Source organism: Podarcis filfolensis, assembly GCF_964270895.1.
Source record: "Podarcis filfolensis genome assembly, chromosome: 13".
In the NCBI taxonomy this organism is placed as follows: domain Eukaryota; kingdom Metazoa; phylum Chordata; class Lepidosauria; order Squamata; family Lacertidae; genus Podarcis; species Podarcis filfolensis.
The window spans coordinates 52,758,424-52,773,346 of NC_139615.1; the positions used below are offsets into that span (position 1 = coordinate 52,758,424).

The 14,923-nt window shown below is 51.1% G+C and overlaps 1 protein-coding gene and 1 long non-coding RNA gene across 3 annotated transcripts in view; one reads left to right on the top strand and one right to left on the bottom strand.

Annotated features, from left to right (window-relative positions):
* ALKBH2 (alkB homolog 2, alpha-ketoglutarate dependent dioxygenase) overlaps positions 1-4,162 on the bottom strand; it is a 31,034-nt gene extending 26,872 nt beyond the window's left edge. The window contains exon 1 of one of the 2 annotated variants that reach the window (XM_083584010.1): positions 2,850-4,162. The gene's annotated coding sequence lies outside the window, so the exon portion shown is untranslated. The remainder of the gene's footprint in view (positions 1-2,849) is intronic. The other variant, XM_083584008.1, reaches the window with a different exon arrangement.
* On the top strand, positions 1,581-2,588 carry LOC310748325. Its single transcript, XR_014541297.1, has 2 exons — positions 1,581-1,740; positions 1,771-2,588. It is a non-coding gene; the product is annotated as an uncharacterized lncRNA (long non-coding RNA).
* Positions 4,163-14,923: the final 10,761 nt, after the last annotated feature.

The window sequence follows — 14,923 nt, forward strand, 5'->3', positions numbered from 1 at the left end:
GCGCGCGCTGAGATCAGCGCGCCCAGGCTTCGCGGACCTCTCCGCAAACAGCGGGAGCGGTCCCGCTGCTTGCGGAGAGTTGCCAGCATGCCGAAGCCTGCGCGCGCTGCGATCAGCGCGCCCAGACTTCGTGGACCTCTCCGCAAGCAGTGGGAGCGCTCCCACGGCTTGCAGAGAGCTGCCTGTTTGGGGGCTGGGGTCGGGGGAAGCTCGAGCTTCCCCGGCCCCAGCCCCGCACCTGGGGGGGGGGAATAATTTTTCCCCTTTATTTCCCCCCCAAAAAACTGGGTGCGCCCTATGGTCCGGTGCGCCCTATGGTGCGAAAAATACGGTAATTCGTTCCAGAGGTCTGTTCTTAACCTGAAACTGTTCTTAACCTGAAGCACCACTTTAGCTAATGGGGTCTCCCGCTGCTGCCGCGCCGCTGGAGCACGATTTCTGTTCTCATCCTGAAGCAAAGTTCTTAACCCAAGGTACTATTTCTGGGTTAGTGGAGTCTGCAACCTGAAGCGTATGTAACCCGAGGTACCACTGTAATCTTAAATGCTTCGGCATTTAATACCACTGTATTAAGATTAGCTGCAGTTCTCACTCAGGGCCACCAGTATGCAAATGAAGGATTGAGAACTGTTGCTCACTGATTGGTTAGCTAGTTGGGAGTTGCTACTGTTACAAGTTACTTAGTATTCTATAAAGCAGCCCGCTAGGCTGCAGCGAGTCTGACTCCAGGAGCAGTTCTAACAGCTGCAATAAAGAGCTGTGGATCTAACAGAGCTGTGTCCTTTGTCCATCATTCCCACTATTTAACACTGGTGACGAAGGTGGGATCAGATGAAACAAGGCACAGCCAGAGCTGAACTGCTAAGCTGAACACTCAAGAGCGGAGATATCGCCGAGGCTCGCGTCCCTCCCTCACCATTCAACCGGCACCGGGAAAACATGGCGAGGGTTTGTTGCTCGTCTACGCCAGCAGATACTCTACCACACGGGTGTCAAACACAAGGCCCGCGGGCCGAATCCGGCCCGCCAGACCTCGTCATGTGGCCCGTGTAGCCGCCGTTCTCGCTGCTGTTCTCGCCCATCCAGTGCACCATCGCCTGGTTGTGCGCCGCGTCGCCTTTCAGCACGAAGGAGGTGGTGAGCAGAGAGGCCGCCTCCGGAGGTCCCCCTCCGGCGCGACCCCGCAGGCCGCCCGCCTCGTCCCGCAGGCTGCCGCGTCTCTGGCGGCCACTCCGGTCCAGCGGGCGCACCACCCAGGAGGCGCCCAGTGCGAGCAGCAGCAGCAAACGGAGCGGAGCTGCCCGGCCAGACGCTCCTCCGCGCGCCCCGGCAGCCGCTGCTGGCGCCATGCTCGGCCTCCACTGTGCCGCCGCCGCCGGGCAGGGATGCGAGTCTGGCAGGCGAGGCGCGGAGGCGGAGGACTGGAGGGAGCGAGCCGAGATGGAGGTGGGAGCTCAGCGTGGATGCGCGTCGTGGGAAACAACGTGCCAGCAGGGCTTCCACGCCCAGGCGAGGCGCAGCGCCACCCTCTGCTGGTGGGCCCCACCGAGCCCCGGAGCCTGGCCGGCCGCCTTCCCCGACGGCTGCTGGCAGCAGGGCTGCAGCGGGCGCGCCGGAGCAAGTGGACGGGAGCCCGGCGCCTGGGCAAGCGAACGTCCCCCTCAACCTCGGCTTGCCACGGAGGGCAAGGGGAGGTGGCTGCCTCAGGCAGCAGGATCCACAGGGGCAGCTCGGCCCATTGTGGAAATGTGCTTCCTCCACCAGCACCAGATTTGGGGCCGTGCGGGCGCCTCACCCGCCCCGAGCCAAGGGAGCACAAAATAATGATAACGATGCCTATTTATTCTATTGGGGGGGGGCACCAAATTTTGTCCTCACTCAGGGTGGGTGCCATATTACCAAAGTCCGCCCCTGCCCCCACCCAATGGGATTTGAAATCCAGGGATTTGAAATCCAATAAATTCCTAGGAGTGCCCCTGTCCGTACTGAGTAAGCCCCTCAGCCCCTAAAAGCAGACGATACCAACTTTTCAACATTGTGATAGTGATGTTGTGATACGGTAGCGATATATTGCAGTGTTGAAAAGCAGAGGGAGGAACAAGCAGCATTGGCCCCCGTCAGAAACTGGGGTGCAACCGGCACATCTCCCCCCCCCCCCGCCAGTGCCTGGCACAGGGAGGAGGCAGCAACAGGCGGAGAAGGAAGAGAAGGCGCAGACAAGCCCCAGCCACAAAACGCAGTCCGGTAAAGGTGCCCTCAGACTGGGCCTGCACAATGTTATGATACATCACCACAGGGGCAGACTTTAGTAATCTTTCATAACAGGGGTGTCAGCCTGAATAAAATATTGAGGGGGGCAGGTAGGCCCCACCTCACATCATCATCATCATCATAATTTATTACTGGTCAAAGACCAGCTCGAACCTCACATAATTTATCACATGCCACACACACCCCATTTAAATGTCAAAGCCCATCAACTTTGGGAGTCTCAGCCTGCTCAAATATTTTAGGCCGATACAACCGGCCCTTTGAGGGTGACCAAACTGCTGATGTGGCCCCCGATGAATTTGAGTTTGACACCCCTGCTCTACCAGCACTGGGAAACAAGAAGGCATCGGCAAGGTATGCTAACAAGGACTGCCACGCTGTCACCAACTGCCGTTGCTCAGCCGAGCTGACAGTTGGCCGGGCTGACGGGTCGGAACACAGGAAAATTTATGTCACCGTGACTATTGAGGGCAAACCATGTGACATGGTAGTTGAACTCTGCCATGTCCATCGTCTCTTGGAGTACCATCAAAAGGTTGATTCCCCAATTATCTAAGAAACAACTGGACTCCACCTACCTGCATTTGAGGGATTATCAGGGAAATAACATTCCGGTTGTAGGTGTGGGCAAGTTCAAAGTGACCTTTATGGAATTTTTGGGACCGCTGAAATTAGTCGTGGTCGATGGAAATCGGCCCAGCTTGCTGGGACTGGACTGGTTTGCGTCCCTGGGGTTGGAAGTTACAGGCATCCACAGTGTTTCGCAGTCAGAAATAGACGCCATCGTCACAGAGTTTTTGGAAGTGCTTGATGGAACCTTGGGACAGTACGTGGGGTCACCCATCTCCTTTAACCTTGATCCGCTAATCAAACCCATCAGAGTCAAGCCTCGACGTGTACCATTTGCACTCAAGCCTAAGGTGGATGAACAACTGGACAAGCTGATCACACAGGGGGTCCTGGAACCCATAGACAAAACTAAGTGGGAGACTCCCATCGTGACGCCCATCAAGCCTGACGGAGCAGTGCGCATCTGTGCTGACTATAAGTGCACGATAAACAAGGCGCTCCAACAGCATGCGTACCCCGTCCCTGTCACCCAACACTTACTACGCTCACTGGGAGAGGGCAAGGTTTTTGCGAAACTCGACCTTGCTCAGGCATACCAGCAGCTGCCGGTAGAGGACGCCACCGCCAAGGCCCAGACGATCCACTCACCGTGGGGCTGCAGTTTGGAGTCAGTGTGGCCTCATTCCCACTATCTAGCGCAGATCAAGGGAAGTACAGTAATAGTCCCACTCTCTTCTGCCTTGGTCAGAAGACACCTGGAATACAGTGTCCAGGTCTGGGCACCACACTTTACGGAGGAGACTGACAAGCTGGAACATGGGCAGGGGAGGCTGACTTGGGCTTGGGGTTGTTTTCTCCTGCTCTGGAGGGTAGAACTCAAACAATGGCTTCAAGTTACAAGCAATATTTTGACGAACATCCGGAAGACCTTTCGGACAGTAAGAGCTGCTTGGCAGTGGAAGAGACTCCTCGGGAGGCGGTGGCCTCTCCTTCCTCGGAGGTTTCTAAGCAGATGTTGGATGGCCCTCTGTCACGGATGCTTTAGTTGAGATTCCTGCATGGCAGGGGGTTGGGCTAGAGGACCTCGGGGGTCCGTATCAAATACCTATTTTTGGTAACAGTTTTGAAAAAAGTATACGTCGAAGGCCGCTAGGTTCCAGAGAAGATGTCACGCCGCAGCGACTACAGTTCCCAGCATACATTTGCGCGCTCCGTGCTTGTTCTTCAGCCCTTCTTCCAGCGGTGCATGCTGGGTAACCTAGTCCTCCCAGTGGCTGGTTTCCACACAGATGCCGATGGGAGGTTGCCGGAAATGCCTCCCTCCCGAGGCATGCTGGGTAGTGTAGTCTGCCCATGCCGCTAACCTCCGTAGGCCTAGCCGGCGGGCCGAAGGAGCTCTGTGCAAGGCATGCTGGGAAGTGTAGTCCTCTCCCGCTGGAACGGCTCTCAGGCTGCAGTCCTGGGCGACCCGCTCAGTCCTGCTGGGGGGGCATAGCGTAAGGGGACGCTGGATATAGAAAATGGATCATCTTGGGTTTGCGTGATTTTCACAGGAGATCTCCCCCAAAGGGCCAGCACATCACAGATCACATCTGCCTCCGCTGACTAAACTGCAACCTTCCTGGATCTGGTGCTCTGTAGCAGCCGGGCTGTGATGCAAAGCATGGATCCCAGGAGCGGGTCCCTCTTGAGACCCCCAGCAAAATGCTCTTGGATCCTTCCTTCCTTCCTGTGACGGTGTATGCACAGCTGTGCTGCTGCCTGATAGATTAAGGCAACCTTGTAAAGTGAAATATAATTCGAATAATTTCAGTAGTAGCTTTAAGAAAGACATGAGACCTAAGACAAATTAAGGATTAGTTAAATTATGAGAGACGTGTGTACCAGCAACAAGTAATATATAATTGAAGTAAGGAATAGACGTGAGGTTGGGTCTATAGTTCAAAGGCCAAATCTTGCTTTATTGTTCTGTAAATAATTTTGTGTTCATTATTATTTTCATTTGTATTTTTGGTTTTCTTCCTTTTCTCTCTCTGTGTATCAACAAAAAAGCAAATGAATTTATTTATTTTTTAAAGAAAGAAATATGAAACTGACAGAAATAAATTCTATGATGCTTTCCTTTCCTTTATTATCTCGGAGAGAGACTTCTTAACCTGAATACTGTTTGATTTTTCTTGTTTATCCTTCTTTATGACAGCACACCATTGATCATCACCAGGGTTTACTGGAGATTGCTTTTGAGTCCATAGACTTTTCTTAGCTATTGACTTCCTGGGTTTGTTCACTGTGATTGCCTTTTCGCAATCCTTGAGGCTCTGTGACTTGGAATCGTGGTTTTGTGCAATGCCCATGTCAGGAAAAACTTTATGTCTAGATTTTACAGTTCAGTCAGTGGAAATGGATACGATCTGTGATTTGACCGAGGTTTTGGAGGTTTCTTCTGTAAAAGTCATCTGAAGTCAAGCAAGATCCATTTTTTAAATGTCCTGAATTCAACTGTTGCCTTCATCCTGGCAACATTACATTGCAAGTGATAAGCTTAATGGGGAAGGATAGTGTTGCCAAGAGGATGCATTTGCAAAAGTTGGATTTCTCATAACTGCCAGAGCGGCGCCTGCATTGTAAGTCGACCCCCCAGCATGAATTATTAAGTCCCATTCATTGCCCTGGAATTAAAGCCATCTCAGTGAAGGGCTTTGGTATGTTTATCCACACGTAAAAAATTTCTTCTACACCCCAAGACCAGGCCTTGTTAAGAATCTGATTCTGACCCAAATGCAGAAGAACACTTAACTCCGGAAACGAGGGGTGCTGAGACTTCAGCTTATATCCTCTGCCCTAGAGCAGTTCCTCAGTGTTGTGGTGTGAAAAGGGTATTCTGCACATGCCTAGAGGTACTCCTGTCTTGCTTACTACTTTTTGTGTTTCAAGACTTCCATTGTTATGATATAACACAAAGCTGTATGTACACAGAAAGGGTCTTTGGCACATTATATGTGTTGATTGGCTTATAAATGCCAGGACGGCTGTATTACCATCATCTTTTTTTGTGTGAAATACAGCAGAGAATTATGCAATTATTGCTATCTATACTACATATTATTTTCATCTGACCTCATTGTTTGCAACCCCCGCAAAAAGATAACCACACAACACTCCATGCATTTGATGAAGTGTGCTGTAATCCACCAAAGCTTACACCATAATACATCTTTTTGTTTTTAAAGTGCCTTAAGACTCTTTGTTGTTCATCTTATACATGTCAGCTCAGAAGTAAGTCCCACAAAGTTCACTGTGGCAGACTGCCAGGAAACTGGGCAAAGAGTTGCAGGCTTAGGCATGTTTTATACTTTTACAGTATTTGATATGGTTGTTGTGCAGTGTTAAGAGGTTTTGGGGCAACGTGCCACCAGTATGCCAAAGACACACATCTATACTTCTCCATGACATCTGAGTCAAGAGAGGCTGTGCATGACCTGGACCACTGTCTTAGCACAATAATGGACAGGATGAGGATAAATAAGCTGGACTGCAAAGATGGAGACACTCTGGGTGGGTGGTTCTCATGTCTGGGAGGTTGGTCAGTTGCCTCCATGTGAAAGAGCAGCTTTGTAGTTTGGGGTGGCTTTGTTGCTGGAGGCTCCGGCAGCCTCAGTGGCTGAGTGCCTTTTACTAGATATGGCTGGTGTACCAGCAATGATGGCTGTTCTTGGAGGGGGGTAGTCAGGCCACAACGATTCATGCACTAGTCACCTTGATTCTAGATTCAGGTAGGTAACCGTGTTGGTCTGACGCAGTCAAAATAAACATAAAAATAAATAGTCCAGTAGCACCTTAGAGATCAACTAAGTTAGTTATTGGTATGAGCTTTCGTGTGCATGCACACTTCTTCAGATACACTGAAAGAGAAGCCACCAGACCCTTATATATTGTGGGAGAGTGGGGTGGTGTTTTCCTGAGAAAAACCTTCCCCTCCCAACACTCCCACTAAGGGTCTGGTGGCTTTTGTTTCAGTGTATCTGAAGAAGTGAAAGCTTATACCCAGAACAAACTTAGCTGGTCTCCAAGGTGCTACTGGACAATTTCTTTATTTAGTAACCTTGAGTTGTTGAATGAGCTCTAGGTGGGACTGCCCTCACACCTGGGCTGGAGGCTCCAGCTGGAGCAAAACTCTGCGGCCAGACAGTTGATGGAGAAATACTATCCTGAGCTTAAAGGCTTGCCAGGGAAGAGCAGAACTCCACGTCACACTATTACACTTGCTGCATTGGGGCAAGCATTTCCGCTCGCCTGATGGAATGATCTCCCCCCCACCCCCCTTGCACTGTTCTGGGTGCTCTCCTGGGTCCCTCCCCTGAGCCACTTTGGGGTGGGGCAGAAGAGGAGACAAAGTCCCAGAGGTGCTTGTGGGACTCTTTGTGTTGGCCCCCACTATGGCGACTGTATAGCTGAGTCCAACCCAAAGTATTTGCATTGATTTTCAAGGCCCTTAACAACTTGGGTCCAGGATGCCTTAAGGACCACCTGATTTCTTAGACCTCTGCCTGATCCCTGAGGTCTCGGGGGGGGGGTCTGTGTGTGTGGACCTTCACAGCTCATATTCAGCAGGTTCAGGAGCATGGGCCCAATCCTGTGGAACTCCCTCTGAGCTGAGATCAGACAGGACCCTCTCTCTGTTGAACTTCTGGTGCCTAGCAGGCATTTTAAGACAGTCCTGATTATATAGTTAGGCTTTTTAAAAAGACAAAACAAAACGCTGTCATATTTGTTAAGCTGACTGCACACTGGTTAAATATGATTCTGATTAAGTGGTATACATGCATTGCCAAAATAAAATACAAATTATCAGAAATTGGAAAAATAAATACATAAAGGCTGATTCAGGGGGATTAGGTCAAACTGCCTCCTACTTCCCGAACCCCAGCAAATGCCCACCCATCCCTCCTTCCCTTTTGGAACAGTGATTCCCTTCCCAGGTCCGTTGTGAAGTGTTGTCATCCAGCTGGCATGAATTATTGAATGTTGCTAAATTTTTAATACAGATAGGATGGCTTAATGAGCCCCTGCATTTGCCCTACCCTGTTAGATCCACTTGATAAAGACGCCCACATAGCAACGCCCAGCCTCCCTCTCTCGCTTTCCAAAACGGAGGGGCTGGAAGGCAGGCACAGGCATAACCCCCGTTACACAAGGAGTTCTTCCTTCAGGGCCACCAGAGGTGGTAATGCTGACCTTGGGTGTTGTCCCAGGAAGCCCTTTTCTCCACACTAAAGCCAAGCTTGGCTACATGGGCATGTGAGTGTTAGTGGAAATAGCAGAAAACTGAGTCATGATATGGCTGCACCCACCTAACGCAGAATAACAGGTAAAACCTTTGCGAACCTCCCCCTGTAGCAGTTTCACAAGCTTCGAGGTGGATTATACTAAACTTGTGTAAGATGTTTTTTCTCACAGACTTCAAGCTACAAGAATTATTGTTCTTGGGGGCTACAGAGGGGGCAAAATATAGTCTGGTTGTGACCTCCCACCCCATCCTGGATAGTCACCTTTGCCCTCACCCCTTGGGTCTCATCCTCCACTCAATCAAAGCCAACAGCAGACTCCCTCAACCTGGTGCCCTCCAGATGCTTTGGACTACAACTCCCATCTACTTCCATCAGCGTGGCAGGTGGGAAGCCTACTGTACAGTGCTGAGGCTGATAGGAATTGTAGTCCAAAGCATATGGAGGGCACCAGGTTGGGGAAGTCTGGCCTACAGAGACATGGAACACCTGTCCACTGCTGGCTGCTCCCTCCCACCACTTGTCAGTTTCCCTTCCCTCTGCCTTCACCCACAGTGGTCCTAGCACATGGGTCACTCTCCCAGAGGTATCGTATGCAGCCATGCCCAGTTCCTTCTCCTTCTTTGGCGATCCTTCAGAGCTGAGTAAGATGGTCTTCCATGAACATGGTCTGAACAGGGAGTCCATGACTGTGGAGGCCAGTTCTGGATCCACACATCCTTCCACAGTGGGGACATACCGTAGGTTTCCGGGTGGGTGTTGATCTTGGTGAGGGTTTGCCAAGCGTGCCTTCCTCTTAGCATGTTTCTCCCTTGCGTCCGGAGTTTGAGCGTCTTCAAAACCCATGGCACCTTTGGTAAAGGCTGTTCTCCAGTTGGAGCACTCGCAGGCCAGTGTTTCCCAGTTGTCGGTGTTTGTACTACATTTTTTGGCCTGCCCAGTTCCATGCAGTCCAGGACAGAGGCCCATCCCAGGAACTAGCAGCTGTGGCAAGGAAGATTCTGGGAGCTGCCCTGCAGGGCTACAGGAAAGGGTTAAGGACAGCTGTGCAGGATCATCTAATCCAGCATCCTGCTCTCACAGTGGCAAACCAGACAGGGGAACCCACAGGCAGGATTCGAGCATAAGAACCCCGAGCCCTGAACCTGCAGTTTTCTTGCACTGCTGCAAACCTCAGTTGTTCCTCTGAACATGCGCTGACTTCCCCTCTTGCTTCTCAGTGGCCCAACCTTGTTTTTTACAGTCCTGTTGGCACTCAGCACCTGTGTTTGCTATGCACAAATGTCTTACACACATAGATACCACATAGCAGAGCAACATGTTATACAGTGGTACCTTGGGTTAAGAACTTAATTCGTTCCGGAGGTCCATTCTTAACCTGAAACTGTTCTTAACTAGAGGTACCACTTTAGCTAATGGGGCCTCCCGCTGCCGCCGCATGATTTCTGTTCTCATCCTGAAGCAAAGTTCTTAACCCGAGGTACTATGTCTGGGTTAGTGTTGTGTATTGAGTCAAAGGATTTTATATCTGTATTATTGTTGTCTGTATTTGCATTAGGGTAAAGTAACTGCCTTTTGGTTCCAGAGGGTACAGCTACTATTGGTTCATTTAAGCTGCTGTATTTGGATCCTCTGTCTTCTTGGTTTCCTCCAAAAGGCAGGACTGTGATTGCCTGATATTGTTCCCTCCAAAATGTATCCTTTCTAGCTAGTTCCCTGTCCCTATAAATGTAGCTCTCCCCTCCTCAGTTCTCAGTCTTGTTTGCTTTAATAAAGAAGTGTTACTACAGAACTGTCTCCAGCATATTATGTCAAGAGAGCTGAAATCACAAACCCCACGTCACAACAACTGGCGACGAAGGTGGGATCCGGAATGCTGAGGAGCGGTTAAACGCAGCCCTGCCTCAGAGTCCGGATTGTAGCTAAGAACAAGACTCACTGGCCGGCTGAGAAGACGACCCTGCCCACAGGACAATGGAGAGTCCAAGGGTATTGGAGCCCTTCCAGCCATCAGAGCCCCACACGTGGGAAGACTACGTCGAACGCTTTGAGTTCTTCGCAGTGGCTCAAGGGATCACCGATGCCAGCAAAAGAAGGGCCACATTCCTGAGCTACTGTGGGCCTGAGACCTTCAAGCTGGCCAAGGCATTGCTTGCTCCAGCGAAGCTAAGTGAGACACCTCTCAAAGATATTCTTGCCTGCCTGACAAGCCATTTGGCGCCTACTGAGACCAAGATGGCCCGGCGGTTGGAGTTTCATAAGAGGCAGCAGCGTGCTGGGGAGTCTGTATCTGCATTCCTAGCTGAACTGCGGAAGCTCGCTCAGCACTGCGACTTCCAAGGTCTGGAAGAGACTCTCCTGGATCGGCTTATCGGTGGTCTGAGCAGCAAGAAAGCCAGAAGACGCATCGTGGCTAAAGAAGAGGTTACCCTTGCTTCAGCCTTGAAGGAGGCCGCTGCCACGGAGAATTATGAAAGAGAGGAGCTTGATGCCAGTCGCAAGGCCCCTAAGATAGAAGTTGCGCATGCCATGGACGAGCTAGAGGCTACTCCGAGCCAAAGCCCAGTCCGTGGGGTTGAGTCAGTGCGTCAGGCCTGCACAGTGCACAAAGATCACCGAGGCAGGTGCCCTGGTTGTGGCAGAAACCATGAGCGGAAGAGTTGTCGTTTCCGGGATGCTATGTGCCGGACGTGCGGGAAGACAGGTCACATCGCCAGGGTCTGTAGATCGGCGGCGCTGGGAGCGACAGGAGCAACTAGACTGGAGCATCGCAGACCGTCCACGGCAAACCATGTTCTAAAGGACTGCCACTACGTAACGGAGATCAACGGGAGGGTCGTGCAGTTTCCAGCGCAAGGCAAGGCACACGTCAAGGTGAAGATTGAGGGTCAGCTGTGCGACATGGAGGTGGACTCCGGATCTGGATTCACTATCGTGTCGGACAAGACCGCGAGGACATTCTTCCCCAGGGGTAAGTTGCCCCCTCTGGAGCCCTTCCCGGCAACCTTGCAGTCATACTCAGCGAGCCGCATCCATGTCATGGGAATGTGTGCCGTGAGAGTACAGTTCCGGGACAAACAGGCGGTACTCAAACTGGTGATTGCGAAGGGCAGTCGCCCCAGTCTCCTGGGCACTGACTGGTTCCCCGCCCTGGGACTGAGTATATCAGGGCTTAATTCAATCCAAACCTGCCCTGAGATGAGCGAGGCATTATGCAAAGAATTTGCCGGTCTCTTTAATGGAAAACTGGGTTGTTATAAAGGGCCCCCAGTTGACTTCGAATTGGACCCTTGGGGTGGCCCCAATCCGACTCAAACCAAGGCGAGTGCCATTTGCACTGCAACCCAAGATCGAAGCAGAGCTGGATAAATTGGTCAAGCAGGGAGTTCTCTCACCCGTGGACTCTGCTAAGTGGGAGACTCCAATTGTCACGCCCCTTAAAGCAAATGGGGAAGTCAGGATCTGTGCAGATTACAAATGTACTATCAATAAGGCACTCAGGGGAAACTCATACCCCATTCCAGTCGTATCACATCTGTTGGCTAAACTGGCTGGGGGCAAGGTGTTCGCCAAAATTGACCTGGCACAGGCTTACCAACAGCTGCCAGTAACCCCACAATCAGCGGAAGCACAGACTATTGTCACACATAAAGGGGCGTTCAGAGTTAACAGATTACAATTTGGAGTTTGTGTGGCCCCAGGGATTTTTCAAGGGCTCATGGAACGCCTGTTAAGAGGTCTGCCGGGGGTCTTGCCATTTTTTGATGACGTTTTGATTGCTGGAAAAGACCCACAGGAACTGGTTGCGCGTGTCCGTGCAGTGTTGCTCAAGTTCAAGGAGGTGGGGTTGCAACTGAAAAAGGAAAAATGCAGTTTTGGGGTGCCAACCGTGGATTTCTTGGGGTTTAAAATTGATGCATCAGGCATCCACCCCACAGATGCTAAGATTAAGGCCATCATCGAGGCACCACGACCACAGAACAAGACGCAGTTGCAGTCATTCCTGGGACTTATTAACTTTTATCATTCGTTCTTACCCCACAAAGCTTCGGTAGCTGAACCATTACATCGACTGTTGCAGAAAAAGAATGTGTGGCGATGGGGGCAGGGGCAGCAGAAGGCTTTTGACTCCTTGCGAGGAATGCTGAGTAGCAGGAGCGTCCTTGCTCATTACGATGAGTCGAAGCCGCTGGTCCTGGCATGTGATGCCTCTCAATACGGCCTGGGGGCGGTGCTGAGTCATAGGGAACCGGATGGGTCGGAAAAGCCCATCTCTTTCTATTCCCGTACGTTGTCGCCCACGGAGCGCAACTATGCTCAAATTGACAAAGAGGCGCTTGCAATTGTGGCAGGAATCAAAAAGTTCCATGATTATGTGTATGGTCGCCATTTCTCCATTGAAACGGACCACAAACCACTGTTAGGGTTGTTCAACCCGAACAAACAAACGCCACAAATTCTCTCCCCCAGAATGTTGCGTTGGTCTATATTCCTGAACGGGTTCCAGTACACCTTGACCCATGTGCCGGGGAAACGGTTGTGCCACGCTGATGCGCTGAGTCGATTGCCTCTTCCTGGCGGGAGCAATGTGGATCCTGCTCCAGCGGAGCACATAATGATGCTGGAAACACTTCCGGGGGCTCCTGTAAGGGCTACTGATATAGCTGAGAAAACGAGGAAAGATGCTGTTCTCTCCCGTGTGCTCACTTGGGTGGGGAGGGGGTGGCCAGGTGGTCCGCATGAAGACAAATTCAGGCCGTATGCGACAAGGCAGCACGAGTTGTCCATGCATAAGGGTTGTCTCCTGTGGGGAGATAGGGTGATCATCCCAGCACCACTGAGAAACAGGGTTCTTGAGACGCTTCACATGGGACACCCGGGAATGGTCAGGATGAAGTCGCTAGCCCGATGTTATGTGTGGTGGCCTGGAATGGACCAGAACATAGAACAATGGGTACGAACATGCAAGGCATGCCAAGAGGTGCGGCCAGAAGTGGCCAGAGCACCAGTTCACTGGTGGGAGCAGTCCAGATCTCCCTGGAGCCGGCTGCACTTAGATTTTGCTGGGCCATTCCAGGGGAAGGTCTTTTTGGTTATTGTCGATGCATATTCCAAATGGTTAGAAGTGGTGATGGTCCCTAGCATGGCATCAGCTGCCGTAATCAAGGTGTTGAGGCAGCTGTTTGCAACCCACGGGTTACCTGAGACCATTGTATCAGATAATGGGGCAGCTTTTGTATCCCAAGAATTCAGGGCATTCTTGGCTGATAACTTCATAAGAGGGGTCACATCCGCACCCTTTCACCCATCCTCCAATGGGCAGGCTGAGCGCATGGTAAGAACAGCCAAAGAATCCATTGCGCGCTTAATGGAGGGTAACTGGTCAGCTCGCATCGCGCGAATGTTATTTTTGCAGCATGCGACGCCGTGTACTGCGACGGGCAAGTCGCCAGCTGAGCTGCTCTTGGGTAGAAGACTGGTAACGGTGCTGGATTATGTCCACCCCGATAAAATGCCAAACCGTAATTCAAGAGAAACCCCCCAGGCTGAGGCTGACACAACAAGGTATCTCGCCCCTGAAGATCTGGTCTGGGTGAGGAACTATTCACGAGGTTCGCGGTGGGTGGCTGGTGTGGTCACCCGGACTAGTGGACCAGTGTCCTACTATGTGACCTTGGAAAATGGGCAAGTTTGGAAGAGACATATAGATCAGCTGAGGCGCCGGGCGCTCAGCAGGGAGGGGTCAGATAATTCATCCCTGGCTAACGACGCAGAGCTGCAAGACCAGAGTGAAAATGGCCCAGAGGTGCAGTCACCAGGGGCTTCAGCAAATGAACCAGGGTCTGCTAGTCCTCAGGAGGACGAGGTACAGGTAGGGGACCCTGTGATGTCTGGGACTCCATCTGTTCCTGACGAAACCCCTATAGCACCCCCCCTACCACAGGTAACATCCAATCCAGAACCGGCAACACCTGTGGTCAGGAGATCAAGTAGAAGTTGTAGGACCCCACAGTACCTGAGAGATTACGTCTGTGGTGCTCACTGGGGGGGAGGGGTGTTGTGTATTGAGTCAAAGGATTTTATATCTGTATTATTGTTGTCTGTATTTGCATTAGGGTAAAGTAACTGCCTTTTGGTTCCAGAGGGTACAGCTACTATTGGTTCATTTAAGCTGCTGTATTTGGATCCTCTGTCTTATTGGTTTCCTCCAAAAGGCAGGACTGTGATTGCCTGATATTGTTCCCTCCAAAATGTATCCTTTCTAGCTAGTTCCCTGTCCCTATAAATGTAGCTCTCCCCTCCTCAGTTCTCAGTCTTGTTTGCTGTAATAAAGAAGCGTTACTACAGAACTGTCTCCAGCATATTATGTCAAGAGAGCTGAAATCACAAACCCCACGTCACAACAGTTAGTGGAGTCTGTAACCTGAAGAGTCTGTAACCTGAAGCATCTGTAACCTGAGGTACCACTGTAATAACATCAATGAATGGAAACAAACACGATAGAGTGTAACATAGGATGAATGTAGCTCTGATCATCTTCAATAAAATACAGCAGAAGAAATATATTTTTGCCCAACCAATTTACGAGCATCCCATCGATGTGTGACTGTGCACGTGCGCATTGCGCTGAACCTAGAGGCGACTTTTCAAAGGCCAAAGCAGCCCTAAAAGAGCCCAGAAAGGGCAAAAAATGCACTGAGGCCTGTGGAGAGTTGGAGGTTGAGCAAGGAGGTTGTGCTTTACTTGCAGCCTTGGGCAAGAAGCGAAGCACAAGTCCCTGGGCAAGCTGACTTCCA